Source organism: Megalopta genalis, chromosome 5 (genome assembly GCF_051020955.1).
Source record: "Megalopta genalis isolate 19385.01 chromosome 5, iyMegGena1_principal, whole genome shotgun sequence".
NCBI classification, from domain to species: domain Eukaryota; kingdom Metazoa; phylum Arthropoda; class Insecta; order Hymenoptera; family Halictidae; genus Megalopta; species Megalopta genalis.
Window position 1 is genome coordinate 23,578,251 of NC_135017.1, and position 26,063 is coordinate 23,604,313.

The following is a 26,063-nucleotide window of genomic DNA, read 5'->3' on the forward strand; positions in this document are numbered from 1 at the left end:
AAGATGACATGGAAATATGAGAACTTAATAAATAAAAAGATCTGCATAAAAATCTGCAGTCTCGCGATGAAAAGTTAAATCTTGATATTTTATCTACCGACAGTATTCTAATAATCTGTTTGAAATCTAGAATCAACATTTTTTCCAAAAAATGTGTTCAAAACGTACAATATCGTCATCCATAATCGAGCAAATTATTTGGATGCATCTAATTCGAAATGATTAAGGTGTTAATTTTTAAAGAAATATTGAACTATGAAAGTCACGCTTCCGCAACGACAATTAATGCGGGAATTGCGAAACGCTCGATGAGAATTTAAGCATACTGTGACTTGTTAATACTAGTTGAACAAGTCAATTTCTATTAACTTCATTTAATTTTAATCTCGCATAAAATTGCAGCAGCAGTAGCATCGGACAATTTTCATCGGATCCAGCGATTACAATAAATATAATAGTTTCCATGAACGTAAAATGCTAATCCAAGCAGTTGCGAAATAAACTGCATTGTAGACTTTTATGCAGGCGATTTGTGAAGCGTCGCGGATTTTTCATTTCTGCGCCCGTTGCTTCGTTGTCCGACGGAAAGAGAGGCTCGGCAGTCAGAAACGAACACTTTACAGATTTTCTAGCTACTTATAACGATTAGTATACAAAATAAGGAGAAAAATAGATTGCGCCGGGGTCTATCAATTTTCTTTGCATTAACCGACCGATACGATCAACTTCAAAATATCTCGATAAAATTCAGCCGGGAGTAGCGTATAAAATGTTTAGCTACTATTTACAACATAGAAATATGTTCATCCCCATTTCCTTCGCTCGCTCCGATTTTTCATTCCTCACGGCGTATTCCGGATTACATCGTTCCCGTTCCGGGCAACAGGAAAAATCATCATCCCCGATTCCGCCGGCATTATTCGAGACCTTAACGTTTAATGAATCCACCGCATGTCTACGGCTGTCAACGGCCACCGTAAGGAAGTCCATCAACAGGACATTTTACGCAACGCGGCTGACAGGTGGAATTAAATGAACTGCCTTTAATCCGCTGCTCTACGAGTCAGTTCATAAAGATTCGGATTTCCATAAACGTCCGCGACTCGGCTACCCAAAGCCAAACGAACGACAATTCGCTCGGAAATCCCGGATAATTAAAACCTTTCGCTTCGTTAACGCCTGGAGCGACGTCGTTTCCAGAATTTCTGGACAGGCCCGAGGATGTTCCTCGCTCCATATAAGGTGGTAGCACCTATTATGAAACACCGCCGCAATTGTAACCGCTTCTCGATACAGTAGCGCAAACAACGCGATAAAAAGCGGATAGAGCACGCGAAAGTGGATGCTTAAATTTTACCAATGCCATCGGACGTTGTTCCTTACGAATTCACTCGCGTAAATATCGTTATGCAACAATCGGCTGTAAACAAAAATATTTATTCGAATACGGGCGTTTCTATGGAATAGCGTACTGTTATATATCGTGCACTTTAATGTTCTTATTGTTCCGATTTATGGAACACGGGGAACACGGGCACGAAAATTGCGTTGCGTAATGTGGTGCACGCTCGTACTTAATTCGTATTCATGCTGTATAGATATTTGAAAGTTCATTACGTTATCTAGAAACGTCGGTGCATCGGACAGTAGTATAAATATTCATTAATAACACTTCTCAGTTGTAATAAAATCGATGATAATCTTATACCAACTGAAAAGCGTTCCTTAATAGGTAGGGGAGAACTACCATGAATGGGACACATATTGAATGGGGCATTACCATCAAAAATTATGGATCTCTCTCTGTAATAAAATTATGCTTGTTTTGCAACTGCATTAATGCATATCTAATCGCACGTAATTTGAACTCGCTACCAGCTAATACGTAACTATGTCGGACAATTAATATTTTTTATGCTTGAAAGTAATATTTATTCTTTTTTTATCGCGACGTTGCATAAAGTACCGTTATCTTTTTATCGACTTTTTAATCTATTGCATTCGACCAGATCTTTTTCGTCATGGCAATTGAAGGAGCTAAATTCTTAATGCTTTAGCAAATGGGTAAATGAAACATACTACATAAAATGTGCCCAAAAACTTGTTTTGCCTATTACGTCATTAAGTTATAAGTATATAAGTATCATAAGCTTTAAGATATTTTCCTTAATTTTGTTCAGTTACTGATTTTTTTTTTAGTAAAAGAAGATTTACGTAATTTTTAGATTGCATATAACGTCGTATGTATTTACAACGACTTGGAAAAAGCAGTACTTGTAAGATTAATACCAGGATTAGGTTTATGTTGTTACAATGTTCCATTAATGAGTCCCATTCAATTGTTGAATCGTAAAAAATGCACTTTTCAAAGAAATTAAAAACGAAGAAAGTAAACGTGGGAGAAACTCATTGAGACACTGTTTGTTCTCAGAGTCAAAGAATCGATCTTTCGAATGTTTCAAACTAGAATTAGGTATCACGTTTTTCATCTTTTTGTTATCACGTCCCAAATAAAAGTGTCCCAGTTACAACAGCGCCGCTCCAATGACCTGTTTCTGATAGATTTCGATGAATAGAAACAAGCGGTCTTCGAATGTCACATGTTTCCGCGCGACTTCGCGTAACGTGACACTAATATGTTTCCGCCATAATGGGAGCTTTTACCATACGCGCCGGAAACGTTCTCCTAGCCGCGAGTAACCGATCGCGCGGGCAGGTGTGTGCCCGCGGGCATTCGAGGGGCTCGAAACATCGCCGGATTAAGAATGCAAATTGCGCGGTCCCCGGGCTCGTAAGGCTCGCGAGCCCGCCATCTTTTTTTCACGGCGAAGAAGCCAAAGGTGGGGTCGAGGAATTCCTGTATTTCGAGCTCGAGCCCGAAATCCGGTTCCCGAGCCGGATATAGGATATGCGAGGCGCGTAGCCGATGCGCGCGGAACGGAGAGGCGTAAAGAGGAATAAAGAGGAACGGAGAGGAACGGAGCGGATCGCGGCGCACAGCTGCGAGGATTATATTCCTCTCGGGGCGAGCAATTTTTCCTCGCGAGCGTGCCGCGTAATCGAGATGTAACTAACCCCCCTCCTCCCTAGAGGCTGACATCTGCGACATCTCGCATCGACCTCGAGACTCCTTCTTCTTACTGCTCTTCTTCTTCTTCTTCTTTCTTCACTTTGTCGTCGACGCCCTCGTCTCTGTCTTGTTCTGCTTCTTCTTCTTCTTCTTCTTCTCGGTACCCTTGTTTCGCTTCCGTTCCTGGCCACCTCGGGGAATTAATTAAAAGCGATTCGCTTGCGACGGGCTTGACCTTTCCGCGTCCAATTTCGTCCCTGGATATAAAGGGGTCGTGGTCTTCGAGCCTTGGTATTCACGCGAATCGACGGTCCTGAAGATGTTGCTTGCTTCTGGCCCGGGAAGTTGAAGTTCCAAGGGCTGAGAATTTGAAATCTTCAGGGTAGGGGGGGGGGGGGGGGGTCAATTGCTACTGGGATCCACGGAGTTCCTGCGAACTTGCTACGAAGTTGCTACGAATTTGCTACGAATTTTCTACGAATTTTCTACGAATTTTGTATGAATTTTCTACGAATTTTCTACAAATTTTTGGTTCATCTTGTTGATTGCTTCAGGATATAAGATTCTCTCCATTTAAGATGTAATGAACAGTTTAAAGGTTTGATCAGCTAGTTATCTTTGACGAGTATACTCGTCAATTGTTGTCATTTCTTCATAAATACTCGTCGAAAACATATTTAAAAAGAATACGTATTTTGATATTTTCTTTCTTAAATTATACATTTCATAAAAGTGTCGTATTTAAAGCAAATTGGAAAGAAGATTGAACATATACAGTGTACAATTACTGTAACATGCACGCTTTTCAAAGAGATTATCTCACAATCTGGTTAAATGTTGGATTTGATGTTAATGATACGGTAAAAGCAGGATATTCATCATTTTTATCAACGCTCTTGGTTTAACGTTTTTTGCTAGTTTTGGAGCGAACGAACGGCTGCTAAATTAGATAAACTTGAAGCCACGATACCGAGAAGTCCATTATTTCCAGGAGAGTACATAAAACTGAAACTTTAATGCTACTCGCTTAAACGGTTTTATGTTATACTACCGATTATCCTGTGTTAGAGCACCGCTTATGGTGACACAATTCTTTTCTTATTATGTTTATTGTTAGTGCATCTTGTTAAAGATAACGCTAACAGCCCTGGCGATAAACCGAACATTCTGTGGAAGGAAAATAATTTGTCAGGAACGTTATTTTCCACGACTAACAGATGGCACCACAAACCATCAAATCGGAGCGTCTTACTCGTTCTTCAAGAAATTTGCGTTTTCCATAGCATTTTCAATATCCATAATCGACCAAGAAATACAGCTTAAAATATTTTCTTTTTTACATCTGTGTCGTTCCTTCATTTTTGAAACATTAATCCAAATAATGAATTAGTTTAATTAACTAGTTCAAACTTGTAACCAAAATTTGAATTACACGTACCGAGTGTACGTCAATTTTCGGGATCGACACTGTTGATCTGTTCGCCAGTTAACACAGTCGACGACAGTAAAATGGACGACGCGGCAGGATCGTCTTAAAAACGCGATTAACTCCTCCGTCGTTTGCCATTGTCGCCTTTAACGCGCCCTGAATGTTCAGCTGTCTGCATCTCGAGCAGACGAACATTTCTATAGCCGTTAAATTTGATGCAACAATTTACGCTGCTACAACGCACAGGCACAATCGTCAAAACCATAAAAGAAGTACTAAAGAGAACGGGTAATACTTGTTCGAGTTTGTAACGAGTTATTTCGAGTACATCCAGATAACAAGCGGCTCTATTAGAAATTAATTAACTTCGCATGAAACCTTGATACCAGCATCATCATCATCATCATCATCGTCGTCGTCATTGTTCAGAAACCTGACAAACGGTCTGTCTGTCCGACCGCCGGCATTCATCTTTTTCATTTATCCGACTAATTATTCCCGCAATTAACACGCGGCGGTAATCGCCGCGCCAGCATCGGGCACATTGTATCAACATTAATTGCTCGTTAAGATGCATCTGATCGTTTGTGTTTATCCGTGAGTTTGCAGCGTTTATGACCAAAAAACTACCCTGTTAACAGGTCGACTCTATCGCGCGGTAGACAACCGGCCGGTTACTCTTAAACTTTTATGGACCCTAACGTTCTGTTATTCAGTAACAAACGGCTGAAATCGCTGGACGTTAAAGAAGTTCATAAACCATACCCCTAAGGAGCCAAGTGCGAGGAATAAAAATCTAGCCCAGTAGCTCGTGATGGCCCGGCTAAGGATTTTACGCGTTTATGGCACAAAAGTGAACAGCTGAGAAACTCGAAACAGATTCAAGGTTAACGGACGAAGAACGCGGTCGTATTGTGATCACGATTATATTGAAAGTGACCGCTTCGTTCAATCGACGGAGTTCTTGTTTGTTGCGTGACAGAATAAGAAATTCGTTTGTCAATAATCGAAGACGCTGTTTTTGGGACGTCCTCGTGGATCATTCTGTCCTCCGTTGAAAATATCTAACGAATTCATCTTCAGATATATTTCTAGATATTCGAATTCTCTTCTCTAGGAAAGTTTCATTAGCAGCAGATGCTCATTAACCGCCATCGCGGCCTCGTAACACCGTCGACTCTTCTAACGACTTCGCTTTAATTTGTCAACGAATAAACGAGCTGGTAGACGATCCTTGCGACCCGAATTGAGAAATCGGACCACCTCGTAGTCGATGGCAAATAAGTCTCGTCGATTCGAAGCGACGAAATTTTGCAACGAAAGTTGACGTGAAGAGTGATTTACTTATTCGGCGATTCGTCTATCCGACGATAAATGACTCGGCGAGAGAAATTATAATACACATTCGAACTTAACGCTTTGCAGTCGAAGCTATTTTACCTCGAAATCTATAACATGTTTTACCATCTACGGTATTTCTATTTTATATGATGGATTAGCAGTGGAATAATTGCACTTTTCACAGTGATTTCGATATAAACAAATTTGTTACACATTATTCTATTTTTACACGGTATTCTTTTACACGGTTTCGATTTAACATCTACTTTCTAGAAAAATAAATTCAGTCTCCTTATTACATGATTATCATTCCTTGTTGCACGGTTAAACAAATTATTTGATTAACAGTTTGATGACAACGAATAAAGTTCTGTCGTTTTCATCATGATCATTGTTTTCAATTCTTAATTCCTAAATTTATGATCATTTTTTAGTTACATATGTTACATATTATTATAACAATTAAATTACCTTCTGTTTCTATAAAATAAACTGCTCGACTGCACCGGCTTTTTATACAGACAAAAAATAAAGCTTTATGTACGAATTCTTTTATTATTGAATCTCACTTTTTACAAGTTTCAAGGATATGCAATCGATCCCCCCATTTTTTAATGCACGTACTACACGATGTCTATTTTACACGGCTCCTCTGGAACGTATGTACCGTGTACAAACAGAATTGGGTAACAATTTCCGGTGGCGCCTCGGAGTCGCCGTTCGAGTGCAAGAGGTTAATTTACTAATGCAACGGCACACGATGCATCCAGCGAACAATGAAGGATGTTCTTCGAAGGATGTTCGAAGATGACAAGTGCAAACTCCAAACAATAGGTAGTTACTTCTCGAGGCTGACAAAGTCATATACCACGAACATCGATCATCCCCGAGGGCGACAGAGCGCTTCCGAAGTCAAAATCTCGCCGAGTCGAATGGGAGAACATTCCGTATTCGATAGCCGTCCCTTTCGGTGCACTTTCGATTTTCCCAATTACGTTGAACGCAGCACGCGTTGCAACCCTAAGCGGCCAGCCATCTTGTGCTCGGCAGCAAGATGAAGACCGATCTCTGCGTTTCGCGCACGCACGCGGTTCTCATGCGATCGTTTCCCGAATGAATATTTCAGCTCACGGAGGCATACTATCCATGGAGGGAACGCCGGTGGAACAAATTACCAGCAACGCGTTCCGCGTCCAACAACGATCCGCGCTGTTTAACATTCTCCACGGACTCGTGTTAACACGGCTAAACAACTCGCGGGTGTTATCTCGACTGCTCGAACTGCTATTTATGGATCGGATAGCCGCTGCCAGGAGTATTGCACCCATAAACCACCGGGCAGGCTATCTCGCTGACAGAATATAAGTAATAAGGGAACGTTAATTAGCGATCCTTCTGGTTCTCAGCGATAAAGATCGCCGGAGGCTGCGATCGAATGCAACAATGAAAGGCTTCCCCTCACGTGTTCGCCGGTCTGCGGTGCCGCTATACCTATCTCTTTCGCTGATGAATAATCCATTTAGGATTTTATGGTCTCGCCGTTTGCGTGCGCCGAGCGAATCTGAACCGCGGGTCGCCGGAGGCGGGAATTTACGCGTCAATTAAACCCGCGGTAATCTGATTTTTGAACGAGCAGCGAGTTTCGCGCCGAGGTATCGCGATACCCGCTCCTTCCCTCCGGGCCTCATCGATTATCAAATGGAAAATCGGGAAAACCTAATGAGAAACCGGAGAAACGTGTGTCCACTTTTCCCCGAGTCTATATTTCGCCATTTTTACGCGCAGTTTGCGTCGAAAAATATATGTGAAGTACGGGAGCTTAACTGGATCTGGAAATTCAGGCCGTTTCTTACACAAGTTTATGCTTGCTCTGAATAAATTGCTCTTTCTACGAGCGCAGTTCGTGTAAAAAGCATGAGAAATTGCGGAAGCTTAACCCCTGTAGCGTGGAGCAACGATAATATATTGACTACACTCGACTCGACTGTTGTTCCTTTAACATTTTTTAATAAATATCAGTCTCTGTTCTTAATTTATGTTCCGTTTTGACTTTTCTGATTATAGATTGTTACCAAATTTGTACAGTTTCTTTCTGAAGAGAAGTGCCTGCTCTTTTGATCGGCACTAAAACGGTTAATTAAGTGCGAGAACATTAAAAAATATATCGAGCGAGCTCTAGAGTCTAAACAGAATTTTATTTAGGCTTACGAATATACTCTCCTTCTTTCCTATTTTTTTTCTCTAATTTAGATAACAAGGGAGAGTTACAATAGAGCACACACTTTGTAACCAGGAAAAATTTCTTTCGAACGACGATTTCCTCTTTTTCCAGCGAAATTTGCCCCGGAAAGGATTGCGAGTGATCAAAGGACATCTCTAAGATGTACTTTTACAAGGCAATGTGCGTGGAATGTTTTAAAAGTAATTTCTCTTGAATTTTTATTTTCTATTGCGTCGGCTCATGGATTATATTTTGAAAAGGATAGTATTAGAGCAATCGCAGCGAAGGTCCGAGGTATCGAGGGAAGCCGAGGAACACTGAAGACCGCAATAAAGAAGGTCGGAACTAATAACGGGTTGAATTAGGGTTGAGCTATGCCGGGTATTCCGTGCTAAAGGAATTCTTTTCACCGCGTGGGTCGCACAAGGCTTCTTTTTAACAGGAGATTGCCCCGACCCGCGTCGTCCCTTTGACTGAGCCAGGCTACGAGCAAAATATGAGGCTAATTTTTTTGTTTGCCTCCCGAGGTCCTCCAATAACGTTTCTACCCCATTGGAACCGAAGAAAGGAGACTGCAATTTCCGGAAACGAGCCATTTTTATTACACGCTGTCCCGGCGACACAACGATACAATGTTCAGCTGCCGACTGTTTCAGCCGCCGGAACAAACAGCGCTGCTGTTCGTTCGATCAGAAAATTATCGAAAATGTACAAAGCGCACTTGTTTTTCGTTCTTATCCCCGGCTCTGATTCACTGGCTCGCAGATAACTAAAAAGGCTCGAGAAATCCGGCGTTATCGAACGAAAATAGCATCAACTGCCGATAAGCTACGAGCACTCCGGTCCCAAGAATTTCCCCCGACACGTTTCCCTCGGCACCATAAATCGATCGCTCGACGCACCCATAGATCACCGGCTGCTCGACCAGCTCGGATTTCAAGAATCGCACTCGAAGGGTAACGATCCGAGCTAGCTCGTTCCTCAAAATCCGAAAACGTTCGAAACGTAATCACGTCTGCTCGACGAAGTAGCTTACGCGCCACTTTAATCCGGAGAGAAACGCCCGTCGGCGAACATACGCGTCTCGTAAACGCTTCGAAAGTATTCCATGCTTCTTTATCTCGATTCTGACCGCCGTTATGCAACCGTAGTATGGAATAATGGCGGCGAAATGAAGGATCACGGCTCTTCATAAATTCCAGACATTTACAAGCTGTCGAATACGAGGATGGAACAAGTTGTTTCAGGTTACTATCAGGTGTTGCTCGGGCTATTTTTTGATGGTACGAAGGTACTGTTTTTATGGCTAGGGGTTGCTGCAGAATTTTTAAACCCAGTATTTTGTGGCAGTACTGTAATTCTTGATAGTTGATCGACGTTGAAGATCGTTTTATTGGCTGCAATAAGGCAAGCGACGTGCCTAAGTCTAATCGCTGGGTGCTTGAAGGAAAGTCAAAAGGTGTCCACGAGGTTCGAAATTTTATCATGAGCCTTTCGAATCCTTAAACACTTTAGGGTTAACAAAATCGACGAGTATCTTTTATGAATTTATGGCAAGATCAGGATAATGAAAAAGTTACGTTTAGAATAATGTAAAAGTTGAAAGTATTTTAAAAGGTTTAACAGCATTATTTTTAATCTGTTCAGATGATTAAAGGAAAAACGAAGTTGCTATTTGGTTTGTATTCTTTGCGATTGATGCAGACATTCTTTATTTTGCATAAAAATCCTCAATCTATTTTTAACCAGTTAGCTGTATTTGGCGAATATAATCGTCGTGGCACAAAATAATACCATTTCTTCATAACGAGAAAAAGCTAACTGTTTAAGAAGGATGTATACTTTGACATTCTTTATGAAATTGCATTTAAACAAGATATAAAAAAGATCAAACGTATGCAGGATAATTACAGTAAATTATACACTTTTGCTACAGCTAACTGGTCGAAAACTACTAGATCAATAAAACTCAACCATAAAATTGCAAATAATTGTTCATAGCTCCGAAGCGCCAATTGTCTCTAAATATTCAGAACTCTTCGTCGTTTCGGAAGGAAATCTTGCAAATTTCGGAGCGTTTCTCGCAAAAGCGAGCAACATAGACGGTGCGAGGCTGTTAAAACCGTGCACTCTGGTCTAGAATCAAAGCCAAGTGCCTTAGCAGAGAGCATAGTTACGCGGCGAAAGCGGTCCTATTTCGGGCGGCTTATAAATACCGGTAGATTCGGCGGAGAAAGATAGAGAAAGAGGGGAGAGGGACGAAAAATCGGAGGTGGCATTGCGAAAGAGTGCTATGGACCGGTTGGAACCGGGCCGAGGTGGAACGAAAGGGACGCCATGGCGGACGCCATGGTTCTTCTCTAGAGAAAACGTGATTCGGCACCCGGCTGGACCATTCGGCTTCCAACACCGTACTGATTTGTGCCGCCATCTAGCAGCAAGTAGGCCAACCTCTTAGCCGAGGCTCTGTCACACGAGGCGGCGCTTCGGCACACGGCAAATCCAACCCCCGATCGATCGAAACATCCCTCGGGGAACCCCCCGCGCGTTAGCTACCCCCTCGGACCAAGTGTCCCTTCGACCCTTTCGCCGCGGTGTATCGTGGAAACTTTCCCGGAATTGTCAGACGATATTTATGCCGGCACGAATTTTCCACGATGAAATTGCAACCCCCGGAAGCTCCAAACAATTTCGTTATTCCATTTATTCTTATTAGAAATTTAAAAATTAGAAAGTTCTGTTTTGAGTATTTTTCTTTATTTTCTGATATCAGAATTCTCGCTTTGGAATCATTGTGTTAGAGACTCGTTGGAACTATAATTCCGTATTTTAGTTTATGAGAAGGTCGAGAGAAATTTGCATTGTTTGTGAGTACACATGTTTTTTATGCAAATCGACGTAAAATTAACGGGAGGGATGTAAAAGAATTTTTATTCGTACGAGGGTTGAAGAGCGCGTTCGCAGTGGAAAAGAAAATTAAAAATGAATAAATTGAAGACGTGTACATTCAGAAATTAATAAAAATATTTATCTTTTCTTTGAGTTCTAATTTGCAGGGAAGAATTTTCTTTTGCACGATTCGTACGAGGGAGTATTCTAAGAGAAATTTTTATTATCACAGGGGGTTGAAAAATTCGTTAAGCTCCAAGCAAACTAAAATTTGTAATAAGGACTCTGAAATTCCTGTAATTAGTAAAAATATTTATGTCTTTTTTAATCCAGTATTAAGGGAGGGAGTTTCCTTTTAAATTGGGGTTGGTAGAAAGTTCGTACACCCACCGTTCGTTTCACAAACGTTTCACTTTAGGTTCGGACAATCTTCCCCATAAATGCATAAAATCCGCAACGCGTCGATTACAGAGACGGAAGGGTCGATGGAATTTTTCGGGGAAATTGACGGTCCCTATTTTTCTTCCACGGACGTGCCCGGAAGCGGGTAATACACCGGCGAATGAAGATTAGAAGCGAGTTCGCCGAAAGGAGTTGCAGGCGAGAACTACTTCCGTAGTTCCGAGTTCCGCGATGTTGAAGGTGTGCGTCTAGGTATGAGTCCTCGAAGATCGACGAAATTTTTCCTCCGGAAATTGGACTCTCCTCTTTCTCGGATGAACGTGCCCGGAAGCTGATAATATTCGGCTCGAATGAAGATTAGAAGTCAGCCTGGAGAGAGCTCGCAGAGAGTATGCAGAGAGGGAGAGAAAGAGAAAGAGAGAGAGAGAGAGAGAGAGAGAGAGAGGGAGAAGCTGCGGCAAGAAATTGCGGGCCTTCAGTTTTAGTGGATTTTAAACTTGTTGTGTTTAATCTTGTATTTAAACGTGTTGCGTTTAAACGCGTTGCTCGCATTTCTGCCCCGAAACGAAGCTTACGTTTAATTCTGGCATTCTAACGAGCCTCCGCATTGTCGACGCTCGTCGCGCCGCTGTAAACCGCCTAATAGAGGATAAATTATGCACGCGGCGCAATGGATAGTTGGTTCAATGAATATTTCAATACGCAATGTCTCCGGTTCGTATAAACTGCGTCCTCCCTTGGGAAAGGAACATCGCGCGGAATTGCGTAAACGTGACTCGGACCAAGTACTACTTCATATTGTACGAACTATATCTCTCTGAAAATTCGGGACCTGGCAGCTGGTCAAAACAGCGGATGGCAAGAACAAAAACTGCTGCAAAATCCGACGTCCAAATATACCCCCGTTACCGACAAACTTCCTTTGACGCAAGTCATTTTCATAAGACCCGAGCTCCAGCAACCTCCTTACCTACCACTGTCTAGAATCTAGACTCTAGAATTCTAGATGCATTCTAGTCCAGATTCATCCGAGACAAATCTTTCAATTCACTTTGCAACGAACTCCACGTTCGGACGTTCGACGATCCACAGAACATAACGATTTTCATTTTATTGTGTTCGCTTTTCTCGTTATTATAATTCTTATTGGTACAGTTGCTTCGGTGAATCGCGAATCACCGGACGTAAAAAGTAAAGATTCTGGACGGATGCTTCACCAGTTTTTGTTTTTCATGTGTACAGAGGAATATGTCCGTCTTGTGAGCCAAGTAAAAAGTTGTGCAGGCGAGCTCTAAAAATGGCAAGTCTCTGCGTTAAATATCAGGTGGCTCTTGTTAAAATTATTACGAGCTTTTGGTTTGTATTCGGACATAATTGACTCTATATTTATCGGATAAGACATACAAAATTTTGTTACTCTTCTAATTTGTTTACTTTTTAGTAAAACAAATTTAATACGTTTTATTCGATAAGCACAAAATGAATTATGCCCGGAAACAAACCAAAGGCACATAATTAATCACCCCACAGTAACCGGCTGCACTAGCTTAGTCGTTAGTAAAGTCAACGACACCATCAAAGAACCATAAGCACAACAACATGCATCCGAACTTCGCGTAATGCATAAAAATAAAACTCTGTGCTTGGTTTTATCCGAGTCGCTCTTGAGCCATGATAACTAATATACAAAGAATAAAAGTGCTGTTTATCAAAAGGGAACCTGCGCGAAGTTATTTCAACAAGTTAAAATCGGAGTAAAATTAGAGCTATGAGAAATAATTGTTAACTTGGATCGTTGCAATTTTCGAATGAAAAATCAGCCAGCAAATCGAGGGAAAAGAGGATTCGACTGGTGTGGCAGGTCCGAGTGTCTGGGAGCGAGTCCCAGGAGGAGGATTCCGCGTCGGGTAACATGGACACGAGGGATCGATACTGGCTGCCTCCCCGACACCTCCATCCCCGAAGCTGGGCCATCCTAGGGGTCGGGCAGGGGTTGTCGGGGCGCGACCGACCGGTCTCGACTGGTTGACCCGTCTCGCTGCGTCTCAACCCACTTCACCCCGGTCCCATCAGCCCCCACGTCGAGCAGAACCCCGCCATCCCCCCGGCTTCGTCTCCGGCACCCAGGGCAGCTTCCCTGAAAACTAACTAGAGTGTCCGTCCAAAGATGGCGCCACGTGCACCGACCGGCCGAGAACATTTCTTGCCGGCTGATCAATAAGCAGCCCTTCGGCCCGAGGGTTGGTTGGGTGTCGAAGACGCAGGACCAGGGTGGTTTTTAGGACCGGCGAAATTCCCTTTTCTAATTGTCCGCGGCTCAATGCTTTGGAAACCGGGCGCTGTTTCGGGGGACAAGGCGCCCGGTGAATTTTCAACTTGTTCGCTCGACGGTGTTCTCTCTAAGCTTGACAATTTAATCAGGCTCTCGTTTGGCTCCGCCGTGCTCTTCGAGTTTCGTGGCGGGGATTAGACCGCAGGTTTAGGAGAAATATTCGCTTCGGTTGACGCGGAGACAATCTGTGATTACATCGGGCTCGTTCGCCGAGATTGTGGACACGGGGGACAGTTGAACTTCTTCGGCGAGCAACTTCGGAGAAGTGGAAATCGTTTGCTGTACTTCGGTCGGCCCCTGAGAAAATAGGATTGGACAAAGAGTGTCTCGTACTGGGCTGTTGGGTTACTGCTGTGATTAATGGACTTTCAGGCAAACTTTCGTTCCTCGGTAGAATTTTTTCAATACCCAGAGATGATCGTTCGTGTAGCGTTCTAGTGAATTTTGCCGATTTTTTATTGCTGTCTGCAATCTGAGTGTCGCTGCCACTCGAAACAATTCTGTTGTTTCCGATCGCAAAGAATGATTGCAAAGCATCTGTGTAATTTCGACAAATCTGGAGTAGAATGGTAGTAATTTGAATTCGAATTTGTTTTAGAATGATTTCGAAACGGACGAATGTTTTTCAGAAACCTCAACTGCGATAGAAGCTTTTCGAAATGCACACAAACTTAGGAAATACGTACCTGTTGATCGGTGAATAAAATTGCTGTTGCCATAGATAAAATTACAAACCTAAATTCTTTTAAAAATAGTAAATGGTCTCCGGTAGATCATCTGTCAGTATCAAAAACAATCAGCATACAAGAATCAAAATTTAAAATGACACTCACGCGATGATGGAAAATGAAAAAAATTAATTTCTATTGCAGCATGTTTGGACAAACCAAAATAAGTGGATCTAGAAGTTATTACTAAACTGTGTACTTTCTGCATTTACGGTAAAATTGTGTAGTTGCAATTTAAAACAGTAAAAAGATCAAAAGAATTGGAAAATTTCAACGTGTTATCTCCTAAGACGATTAAAGAATGAGTAAACTTGCTATATAGTCTCTATTTCTTGCAATCGAGTATCTTTCCCTCTCCTCGTCACCCCCGACACGTGCAATACACGCTATATTTAATTTCTACGTAAAAGTTCATGTCATACTCATTTTACAGCCAACATATTTTAGCGAGAGCCCGACAGAATCCGTGCCCGTGCTGCTGTCACAAATTCGGATGGCCACAGTCAAGGGTTAATTACCGTCCACGAGAAATGGACAATAAAATAAGCCTGAATCGTTGTACAAAATCCTTAATTTCCCCCTGAATGTTCTGTACAGATTGGTCGGTCGCACGGCGACTTTTGAGGATCGCGAATTCTGTCCTTATCCCCGATCGATTTTATAAATCGCTTTAATAAAATCACCGGCATCGAAAAATCTTAATCGCGAGCCTCGCATAAATACTTATAAGCCTTGGCAGCCGGCGATGGAGCTGACGTGAAGAGTTCGTTAGGTACGGAACTGCTTGGCCGCGTTATGAACAAGTCTTTTTATGAACTACCCGCTCGACGACCGATCCGTCCGATAAAGCTTCGCGATCAACGGGGTGGGACACGGGGAGAAGACGTTATAATATAACGTGCACGTTGATCTGCGCATGGCGCCGCGAGCTATGTCGACGAGGGCCCTCCGTTAACTTGAGAAACGGAACAAGAAGAACAAGGGGACGGTCTCAAGATGGCGGATAATGGGGGGCTGCGGCGATCCGCCGCCGTTTGTCCGGCCTCCGCGCCCCAACGAACCGTCGCCGCGACGGTTAACCGGTTAATCCATTCGGACCAGTTGCCACGATACCGGTGAACCCGGTTCAATTACGATTCTTTTGGCCATCGAACGGGAATATATGGTATCGATCTGCAGAACCTGTTGTCTTCATTTTTTCGCAACTTATGGTACGGCTGTCTGCCGTCTGCTCGATATTATCGAGCCACTTACGCGGCTACCATTTTCTCGGAGGGCCACGGAATTTTAATTGAACGGAGGCGAAATTGATGGAAACAGGCCAGCGGGCACTGTTTCACGAAGCATCACGAAGTTTAGGTAGGATCCGAGTTAATTGTGAGGGAACAGGATTGATTGCCGATCGCTCGGCGGTCTGACTTTAACAATAGATTTACGGAACGCGTCAAAGTGCCGGGACACCGATTTTTTAATTTACAATTGTTCGAATTGTAACGATACGTTTGCGAGTTATTTATTCGTTATACGCGTTACTTGCTGCAGTAACACGCGTTCAAAAAATCCGAATAAACGTCTTATTGTTGCTTTTGTAAAGTAATATAAAACAGTTGGTTTTTAGTGCTCCGTAAATCTACTGTTAGAGTAGCTAGACTTAGTGGTGCGTGTCACAGTAACATCGATAAATTTTACTATCACCGTACCGAAATAATACCAGAAGTGAAAATAAAAGGCTGGCATATCTTCGAACACTTTCAAATTTAATATAGTATTTATTGTTGGATTACGGATTCTATGCATTTATGACAAAAGATGGAACATAAAACAGTGGAAAGATTTAAAAAGTCTTCAAGAATGCCGCAGCGTTAGTTTCAATCTATCGAACCTGTTAAGAAAGAAAACAAATTTCGATTTTACTTTGAATTTGTTGCAATTTTCAGGTGGACGATTTTTATTCTGCATGAAAATCTGCGGTCAACTTGTTATATACCCGATTATATATTTTAATCATTTATCCGAACGACGAAGCAGCAAAATGAACGCGAATATTACCGCGCGGGGTAGAAAAATGTTCCGCGAAAGTCCTTAAGGGTTAATCGTGTTCAGGTTTTGTTGATTTTCAGCAGCAAAAGAAATTTTATCCTCGTGATTCAGGAATCATCTGTGAAACGTTGTCCTGCCAGTCACTTAAACGAAGACTAATAAAAACGCTGCAGAATTTTAGAAACGGATATGCGATGAGCACGAGCATCCTCCTTTCATAAAATCGTCAGAAGCGTTTGCTCTCCCGGTGCATCGAATCACATTCAAATTAATGTAACGTCAACCGCATCAAATCCGTTGATGCCGGGGACCAATTTATAGGACAGAAGAAGCTCCTCTACCCAGCCATAGAGGCTATATAAAATAATAAAACGAACGGCCAGCGACAGGCTAATTACTCGGGAAGTAGGTAACGCGAATCTCGACGAACCAGCGGAATAATTGAAACGTCAAATTGTGCCGGGGCACAATGAGCATGACATTTAGAATCCCGCGGACCAATGGCGGATCAGCGGAATCATTCCGGGATGAAAAAATTTGATTGAGAAAGCGCAGCTTGCCGATTTGCATAGAAATGCATCGACGCATACCGAATAATAAATTCGGTGTTCACCGCTGACGTGAAAAAGGGTAGAGACCACCGGAGCCCTTATTAACAGCGCGGTCGAGAAATTAAATCGTAGATTGGACCAAGTTATAATTTATCGCATTAAGAATGCAAGATGAATAATCCGGAGGATTCTGGGAACGGACCGTGTAAGTGGACCCTGTTTATCCGCGATTAAAGGGAACGTCGGTGTCCGATTGACGGAGGATCGCCGTTCACGGCAGCCAGCACGCATAATTCCGGTAATAGGCGTAATAAGAAAAGAGTGTAAGCTCGTCGTGCTCGCCAAAGAGACGAAGAAACCCGGGATCAAACGGGTCGTCGTGCTGGGGAGGCGGGGAGGAGATGGCTGGGGAAGAGAGCTGCTCGATGACAAGGTAGGGGTTGAGTTCTGCTGTTGCGAGAGTTTCATTGGTCGGAGATAGCAGAAGGTTGCCGGAGTCAACTGAAATGCTGATTTTCTCCATCTTTTCCGCACGGTTCCCTCGGCGATACTATAAAATACTCCAACAGGATAAACTCGATGGGAAATTCGGATTAACCCGCATCGCGGGGAGGTTGCAACGCCGAATCATCTTCATTCGACATAGATAGCTGACTCGCTGTCAGTTTATTTCCATTTCCATGTCGCTCGCGCGAGATATCCTCCCCTTTCGAAAACTTATTTCCTCGGGACGCGACCTGCTCTCCGCGATATTCACTCGAAGCAATGAAATCTGCATTATTTTCCGAACAGCGTAAGAATTCGGATCGTTAGGCTACTCCGTTCGAATTTTTTTTAATCGAGTTCATTTATTATGTGAATGTCGTTATCATGCGAAATGTCGGATTTTCATTACGCTCGAATGTTTGTCTATCTGCTTACGCTACGTTGTTTGTCACGCGAAGGCGACATAGGACCGTCGAGTTTACGCGAAGCTAGCCTCAGCTTTTACGATTAGATCGCGAGAGGACATCGGCATGCATCGATGATATTTCTGCTTCTGAATTAGGTTCAGTCGAGCCAGAAATTCAGCCCGGTATCGAAGGGTCGACGAACGATCGTTTAATTATAAAAAGCTGATGGAGCCGCGAATAAATTACAGAAGAGGAAGCAAGATCCAGCGCCCGGCGTCCCGATCGAAAATACGACATTGCACGGGTTGTCTTTTAAATCGAGGGATTTGTATTCGCACGAGAATTCGGCGAATGCGTTTCGCCGAGTCCCACGGGCATTCGAATGCTCGCCAGGCCAGGCTGCGCAGACTGTGGCCGAGCAAAGCCGAACCAGTAATTGCGTCGACGGACGACGTCCGCGCAAAACTTCGTCGCCGTGGAGCCTCCTAATGAGGGAAAAAGGAGCCTGGAGAACCGACCAATAAATTCCAGTCGACCGCCGGAGAAAGCCATCGCCGTGAATTCAGCCGTACGAAGACAGTGCCCGAAGAAAAGTATTTAGAAAAGAATCTTCTCGCGAAGATAGCGAACGATCTCGCTGATAGGCGACACCTCCGACCGACGGCCTTCGCGTAAAATAGTATTCGGTTCGCTTTTGCATCTAATCGATTCTCCGATCAAACATCCGAATATCTAAATAACCAAATATCAGCTCGACAAACGTCGACCCCGGTGACCCAGTTCGCAGAGGTCGTGGACGTCACTAATTTTGATAGCGAACGCGATCATGGAGAGTATGAATACGGAAAACTGCGAGAAAGTTGCCGCAAGTGACGGAGAACCGGCTGCAACAGATTGAGCGACGATAAGTGATGGAAGCCAGGGGCGAAGCACGATTTCATTGGTCCCCAGGTGTTCTTCCATTCAATTTCATCCTCTTCGCAACTGACAGATTTGTTTTCAACTGTCGGTTTGGGTTAGGCGGCTCTAGGTGAAACTGTGGCCGACTGCTAGTCTAGATTTTGGGGATAGGAACAGTCAAAGTACTCTAAATCGCTATCTCTGACGCAGACTCTCTGAATTAGGATTTTTAGAACAAGTATTAGCAAATTGTAAGGTGCAGACACATACATCTAGCTCCTAATGACAGGAAAATTGCAGAAAGTCGGTAGACGTTGTACATTTATCAGACTTTGAACCGGTGGTTGGAACAATATCGAAAAACAAGCTTGAAAAGACAGTGATAATCTAGAGTCTCAATATAACATAAGAGTCTCAATACAAATCAAAGTCAGCAATTTACCTGAACAATCCAAAAGAATCTCAGTCCACGATCACGATACATCATGGATGTTTAAATGGTTGTCTATCCACGAGATCCTAGAATTTTGTTAGATCCAGAACACTCAACTTCAATCATTTCATTTGCCAAATAAACGACCAGAAGGACATCCGTCCGTCACAAAATTTTAACAACCTGTAGACTCTAGACTCTAGACTGTAAACACTTCCAAAAAAGAAAAAAAAAAGATAAAAGGAACTGTCGAAAGGACACTCATCCACAAGAATAATGTATCACAGTTTTAGAAGATGATTCAGAAAAGTTCACACAGGATTAACGTGTTATCGGACAATGGGCACCGAGTGTGTCCACCAAAGTAGCTAACTAGATAACCGGCGAAAAGTGGCATAGATTAAGAAAAGGACCTGGCAGTGGCTCGAGGATGGCTGGGCTGTGTGCGTTCGCGAGACCCAGCCCAGCCGGCGACCCTAATAGATAAGCCCTGGAAGAGCAGCACCGTTCTGTCCCTAGTCAGAGGTGAATCCATTTCTGACCCGCGTCGGTGCGCGCGACCTATACGCCAGAGAGCCAGGTCCACCGATTTTCCATTTTGTTTACCGTGGTGTCCCCCACCTGGCACGTCGATCGAATCCCCTGTCCTCTTTCATCCGGGGCAGCGTTCGATGCTGCCGCCTTTCTCCGGCGTTTCTCTCTCCTAGCTGAAAAGGAGTGTCTCCGTCCTCGTCGATTGTATCGTTGGCCGGGGCTCGTGGTTGCTCTTCAACCAGCAGCGGAAGCCAAGCTAGACCGTGCTCCCGCACGGCGATCCTTTTCCCTCCGCTCCCGAGGAACAAGGATAACCCGGCGAGGGTAGCCAATCAGAGCGACGCTGTTCTCCTGGCCGCCGATCAATGCGAAACTCCTCTGTACCGACGTGCACAGGGTGTATCCCGCGGCTTTGTCGGCTGGCTGCGAAACCCAGCCCAACCTCCGGTTCCTGGGCAGCGGAAGCGGCCAGCCAGCCGTGCAATTCCAAATGCATTTCTCCGCCATGCCGCTTTGCATCGGCCACCGGCCCTCCCGTCACGTTCCTCGACCTTTTCCCCCTTGTTGCGCTCTTTTCTTCTGCCCGTTCTCTGTAATCTTCGGCTCTGGGATCGTAGTCATCGGAAACGTGTTGGGTCAGTGATAAAATCGGACGGTCGCGTGTCTTCATTACTCGTTGCACATTTTCGTTCTTTTCATTCGTTGCTTCTTTCACGGGAGTCTTGGTTCCTCGGCGCCGGATCCAATGGATTTTCAAAGACCTGCTTTTTATTCTCCTCGAAAATATCGTGTTCGTTCTTGCCAGCAAACGACGGTTTATTCGATTCGTTCAGTTTACATTGATTTATATTTGAGACGTAAACGTTTCGATGTAATTCTAAATAATGATCCAATGTAGTGAATCAAGGTAGTCCAAAATATCGTACAGATTTCTAACAAATTCGAATAAGTTTTAACGAAACGTCGGCACACTTCGGTTGGCTCCTCGATGCAGAAGCCGATATCATTAGCCAAGAAGGAGAGCGTCCCGATATCGACAACACCGATAACAGAAGAGTCGATCCCACGTCGCGAACAAACGAGGTTCGGGCGACAGCCATTACGGTTATGAGACTACAGGAAAAAAGAGGAGTTCATCGATAGTCTGAATAGCATCATTGTGCCAGACAACCATACTTCTCTGTCCGCAATATGAATGTACAATCTGATACGACCCTCTGCTCGAGAGCTCTGTGTGTTACTAAATAATGATCTCGTTCTACCGCGCAATTAGGAGATCAACGGCACGAAGTGCATACCTATATTATTCAAGCGCGGCTTAAAAATTTCCTCCTTCCTGGATAATTATCTTAATTAATTTTTTCAGAAAACCGCACGCGAGATTACGATCGCTGTGAGAAGTACGAATACAGTTCTCCCTGGCAAGCGAGCCAAGCCACAAAATGCTGTTTTAAACAATCGACGGCAAATATTCTTTCATACTAATAATTAAATACGCGCACATTGTCAGGAATATGATATATTCGGAAGACATTTTTTGACACATAATATAGCTCCTTCGTTCTCTAAGTATTTATTATTTAGTTATTTATTTGTATTCTACGCTGAGACAGAGGTATTATATTATATCTTTCGAATTTTATTGGATTCCGTGAAACGTAACGATGTTGATCAAATAGTTGCCATACAGCTTTCCAATTTTTATTTGACTGCATAAAATACTTTAATGCTTTGAAATTTTGTGAGCTTCTGGTGTGTCAGTCAAAGTGTTAAACCACTTTCAAAAATTATACAGTGACTCGCACTATTATCCGGATATCTTTGGAAGCAGAATAACTTTTTTAAAAGTGGACGGAATGACCTGTATTTTTTATATGTTAGAGAGAGACGATGTGCCTACAAAATTTCTTTCTAACATTGCAAGTGATTGAAATGAAAAAGGAATAAAAAAACTCGCGTTTTTTAACTTTTTCATCCGAGCTTGTAACGAACATTTAATCGATGTGCTGTTTACATTTTTTTCCTCCAATCTTGAACAAAATATAAAACGGAATTTTTTCATAGCACAGTTTCGCGACGTAAATCATGTTTTAAAAAATTCCCAAATACTCGACTCTGAACGCGAAGGAGTGACTTTTTCGTAAAATTTGTATTTCAATTATACAATAAACATGGTCTGAATAATTAATATTATAAACCAAGCTGGTTCACACGACGCGTATTTGTGTTACGAAAAAAGCTCCGTTTTATATTTAGATGGAAGGAAAGAAACAGCCAGACTTGCACGCCAACCTGCATCGTCGACCGGGAAGAAAAATATTTATCATTTGGGTAAACGTCGATAAAATGAAACGACAAAAAATTTCATGCATCCTGAAATATCAAAGAATATGAATGAAAAGTGACGAAAAGTTCCCAGGATGTTTTACGTTACGAAAAAAATAACCGAAAATCATGTTTATTTGAACGGTTTACTCGAGCCTCCACCTTAATGCGAATTACTGTGCGCATATCCAGGAGCACGGTAGCGAGCCACGAGCGACTCAAAATGTCTGCCACGTATCTGTTACGTATCGCCTCCCAAAGACGTCCGTCGGGAGAAGACATTTGATTATCGAGCCGGTCCGGCAGACATCGGCTGCCATCAAAAGTAACAATCCCAACGAGCTCGTAACTCCCGTGTAACCGTTCCATCCTCTAAGGATGTCCAGCCTATAACTGGTTCTCCGTAAAAACCGAGAAGCAAAACCGGCGGGGCTCGTGCACGGAGGACAATCGCATCAGTCGATTCGTCATATTCGAAAAATTCCGCAGTCCTCCTCCGTGCCCCCTATCAAACTTTATTCCCGGTAATACGCAAGGGGGTGGGGGTTCGATGGGGTTCCCGGGGGTGGCGCGGCGGCGTCGTTCAGTATACGTGACCTTTCCCGGCAACTGTGTATCCACCGAAATTGGATATTCGCCGGAGCGATCGGGGGTCAGCGCGGGGGTGCGCGGGTGGTTCTCTCGACGCATGCGACGGAATGCATGAAAATCGGAGAGGCGGCCCCCGGGGCGAATTCAATTCGCTCGGCCAAAACAAGCGCATCCATAACGCCGAAGGTTAAAACGGAATAACCATTTCAGCTTTCAGTTTAATTAAACCGAGTCCCGGAAGCGGCCAGAGGCCATGCCGATCTCGAGACTGTTGCCAAATGGAGGTCGGCTGCCATAATCTCGCTGCAGAAATTTCCGACCTGGTTCCCGAACTTGACGAACCCTTTTCCCGCTACTTTTATTCGGTGGACTAGTTCGTTTCTGGGCCCCGTTCGCGATCAATTGCCACTTTTTTTGTATTGCTTCTGCTAATCATGCGCTTATCAACCAGCTTCGTTTTAGCGTTCAACTGAACCGCATCTCAATCGTGGTAATATATTTCGAGGAATATGTGGCGGAATTTCGACTGCGTTTCGTATACTCGAATTGTAGTAATCGAATGCTTTTCATCCAGAGACGAGCAAAATTGTATTCGGTAGACGGATAGGGGATAAGGAGAGACGAATAAAATTTTATTCGGCATTATCGAATATCCAATCGAATAAAAATTTATCCAGATCGAAATTTATCCGAATAAAATTTTATTCGAATAAGAATCAAATTTTATTCGAACAGGAATAAGATTTTGTTCGAATAGGAATAATTCTTTACGAAAAATATTTTTTCTTTATGAAGAATTCTTTACGAAGGATTCTGTATGTCTAATTTATGACGAACAATGAATAATCTGTGTTCGAATAAAATATTCTACTAAAAAGAATTCATTCGTATAATTATCCCAATTAAATATTTATCGAAACAATTCGAATATTGACGAACTCCGTTTTCATCCAGCATTATTTTATTCCAGCTTTATTTGACTCCATATTTCCAGAAAATAGTGGCGTTGTTCGAATATTCAAATAACTAGTGACAAATGATTTCGTTCACTTCAACTGCATTTAATTAAAAATATACAAAAAGGTACCATTCCTTTTAGAATGTATTCGACAAAATGGCGCAAGGATATAGAAAACGATGCATATTATTTTCTATTCTTGAAACAACAATTCCCCTAATATTTCTCAGCAATGACTAACCCGAGTCAAAAAAAAACTGATTCCCGCGGCCCAAGACGTTTTTTAAGGGCGAATTTTTCAGCGATAGTCTACCCAGATACGGCATAGCGATCTACATAGAAACCAGCCATTTACCAGCCGTCTCCCACTTCCAAGTTTCTTGACCTATCTGCCAGCAAGAGATAGTCCGCTTCCTTCCTCTCGATTGTTCCCGGATGAGAAGCAAGGGCGCTGAAAGGAGCCGAACGCCGCTCGGTGCCGCCGGCTGATAATCAACCCCATTAATTCCCGGGATCAATGGCACGCCTCATCTTTCCATCCAGCCACCCCCGTCGGCCGTATTCTTGCGTAACTTTTTCATCCTCCGAGAACTCGGGCTCATTTGCATCCGTAGCTTTCGGAAATTGGACCATCTTGCAGCGTCGTCCGAGATCCTTGAATCTTGGCTCTCATTCACGGTGATGGGTCCTCCTATTAACTCCGGCGCGATGTTACACGCTCCTCTCCTCGTCTTTTTTTTAATAGAGCTGCCGAAAGCTGTTCCAAGGGCGAGCTTCTCCGTCCTAGAAGCGTCAGTCAGTCTCCGGACTGATTCTCGCGGCGGTCCAATCTGCCAGCTGTTCACCGCCGCGTTTATGACATAATTGATCATGTTTAGGTAATCACAATTCGACCCCGTAGAAGTAGTCGGACGTTGACGCTGGAGAACACGCGGATCTCTGGCGACGATGCGTTAGATAGGACTTCAATCTTGCAGAGAAGATTTCGTATTCGCCTGGCGGCGTTACAGTTCCTATGAATTATTGGTGCACTGCGGATGTTCCTGCTACAATGTACCCTCAGATTTGTTCGCGGGAACTAATACAACCACCGAACTAGATATATTAAATTTTGTTTAATAGTTTAAAAGACTAGTTCACTGTACAATGACCGAAATACTTTTTCTTAATTTTACTTTTACTTGGAATAATAAAAGAGGTAAAAAAGAGGGTTCTTCAATTTTCTTTCTTGTGAACCCGAAGCGAAAATATACGTTCTACAGAAAATTTCATTGAAATCTTCTTTTTTATTATTTGAAGCAATAGCAAAATTAAAAACAAAGTATTTTAGTCAATGCACAGTAAACCGGTTCGTTTAACATTTAGAAAAAAATCGAGTCATTTGGTGCGGTTTTAGAAAGTACTGCATTCTAGTACAGTACCTCTATCCAGCTCTTTATTAAGAAATGAAGTGAACACATTCGGATCAACGTTGTAATTGCACAAATATCGAAAAGTATCTTTGTAAAACTACAAAACGTCTCGAAAACAAAGAAAAGAAGTAGAAAAAATGGAAACACGTCTATGAGCTCGACGAAGGGAGCAGTTCAAGAGATGCCAATCTCCGAAAGCATTCACTCAGACTAAAGGACAGTTCTCTTCTCGTCGAATGGAGATCTGCCAAAATTCCTGTATCTAACAGCTCTACGTGCAAGCAGCTCGAAAAAATGAGAGAACTTCCCGGGCGACGGGGACATTCGCGAACTTTGTGGAAATTCCAGGATCGGCGAATGTAATTTTGAAATTGACGAAAAGCTCGGGAGATTGCCAGGTCGTGCGGGCGCTGTTCGCAAGATGGAATCCAGGGGATCGTGTCAACAACGGAATTTCTCGATGAAAGTTCCCGACGGTCGCGTTCGGTAAAAATCGCTTGGCAGCCGAGGGTGGCAACGAGGGAAAGGGAAACAACGGGGCGAAAGGCTTTCGTTAGAATAAACGGGAACCGCTGGTTGGTCCCCCCCAAACTTCTGGTTGCTTCTTAGTCGCGGCTGAATGTTTCTTTGTTATATGTTTCCGGCGCTATCGCCGAGCCCGTGCCGCCGTCTCGCTTTATGCTTATCCAGTCAGACAGCAGTTCGGTCACAAGTCGCCGGATTACTTTGGCAATCATATCAGAAACTTCAGCGAGAAGTGCCGACCGCGGTTCGCCGAAATAGAGAATCGTTCCTAGGAGAACCTTGAATTATCCCGCGGAAAATTTTCGAGTACCGTGCAGAACTCGGCGATTTTATACCTTGGAATATATATGTTTGTTCTATCTGAGGAATTTTCTACCGCGGTAAGATTTTTATAAAATACAGAAAAGTTCGTTCGAGACCTAAAAATGCTTATCTGCAAATTTCAGCAATTTCCTAGTCGAGGGAACTTGAATTATTCGATTAAAGTAG

The 26,063-nt window shown here is 43.2% G+C and overlaps 1 protein-coding gene across 9 annotated transcripts in view; it reads right to left on the reverse strand.

Annotated features, from left to right (window-relative positions):
• Positions 1–26,063, reverse strand: part of LOC143259440 (uncharacterized) — a 475,413-nt gene that overhangs the window by 329,646 nt on the left and 119,704 nt on the right. The window lies entirely within an intron of this gene.